This window comes from Grus americana, unplaced genomic scaffold, assembly GCF_028858705.1.
Source record: "Grus americana isolate bGruAme1 unplaced genomic scaffold, bGruAme1.mat H_15, whole genome shotgun sequence".
Lineage (NCBI taxonomy): Eukaryota > Metazoa > Chordata > Aves > Gruiformes > Gruidae > Grus > Grus americana.
In genome coordinates, this window is record NW_026561333.1 from 38,482 (window position 1) to 39,836 (window position 1,355).

The following is a 1,355-nucleotide window of genomic DNA, read 5'->3' on the forward strand; positions in this document are numbered from 1 at the left end:
GTAAAACTAAACATTTAACTCAAGAGATCTGAAAATCACAATTTGCTCAGACACTTAGCAGGAGAAATCTCTATGCACTGGAACAAGCATGACATTTGTGTTTTTGCACTCACACTGTTCCTGGCACATTACCGCTATCTCCAGAGTGACACATACAGCTCTCCTAATTGTTTTCTGCTACCTTTCTCTGACATGATACACTCAAAACCATTCAGTATTCTCCATTTCTTTGAAGTACTTTCTGTTGATTATTTCATGCTGAAGAAATATTGAGAGAGCAGGCATGTAACGTTCCCCTTACAGCTGGGGAACCAACGTATTTATTTTTCCTTTTCCAGAATGAATGGCAATTTAAGCCCTTGACTTGCAGCAGCTTCCCTATATGAAACAAACAACAAGCAGCAGAGAAAATGAAGATCTGAAATGTAGAGTCTCCTTCTATATTAGGAAAGCATATCTTAAAATTAACTCTTACTCTCAATTTATAGGCATGATTTGGAGAAGTCTTACCTTCTATGATCTGAGCTGCTGAACCAGCATGGATTGACAAGCCAAAGAGCAGTAGCAGCAAGTCCCAGGTCCACCAGGCATGCCTGGAGCAGGTGTGCAAAAAAAAAAAAAAAAAAAAAAAATAAAGAAAAAAAGGGGTGGGGGGGGTGGTGGGAAGGAATAAGACCAAAGGGTGTAATACACAAGCACAAGGGGGAAAAAAGAAAAAGTAAAATTTAGAAGTGACAGTTCTTACCATGAGAGCATTTTCTGAAAGTCAGTTGAAAGACCTCAAGTGAGGAAAAAGTTCAGTGCACATGAGTTTTCTGTTTATGAAAATAAGAGGTTAATAAAAACTGGAGCCTGCTGTTTCTCCTCCAACGTTCAGACACAAGTGGAACAAAGGCAGCTCTCAGGCTCTCCGTGTGACTCACTGCAATTCAGTGCTCCAACTCTGAAATCTGACTCCATGTAGGCTTTCCTGTCAGGCCACTGCCAAAAACTTCCTACTTTATTTATTGATGGACACCCCTTACTGCTTCACATTATCCCAAGGTTGTCATTATCCAGTCTTGTCTTTAACTTCTGTCAGATAGTAGCATAGCTTCTCTAGCCTCCCCTTCTCCCTCCCGCACCCCAATCTCCACTTACTTATCCAATAAATCATGACCTCCAACATCCTTCCATCCAGCATTATATAGCCAATTATATGCATTCGTACATGGAATAGGACATTTCTCTGACCATTTTAACCAAACTTTAACAGAAACAAGTTTTAAGATATGAACAGGACAGAGCAGTCACAGTTAAATTGCAACATATAACTGGGAGGCATACTGTCTTACAGATTTTCTGTCACTTACAGA

The 1,355-nt window shown here is 40.0% G+C and overlaps 1 long non-coding RNA gene across 1 annotated transcript; it reads right to left on the minus strand.

The window, feature by feature from the left end:
* Window positions 1–258: 258 nt before the first annotated feature.
* On the minus strand, window positions 259–898 carry LOC129200230 (uncharacterized). The gene is made up of 3 exons (XR_008574831.1): window positions 746–898; window positions 511–593; window positions 259–378 (listed from the first exon to the last, which is right to left on the minus strand). It is a non-coding gene; the product is annotated as an uncharacterized LOC129200230 (long non-coding RNA).
* Between the last annotated feature and the right edge of the window lie 457 nt (window positions 899–1,355).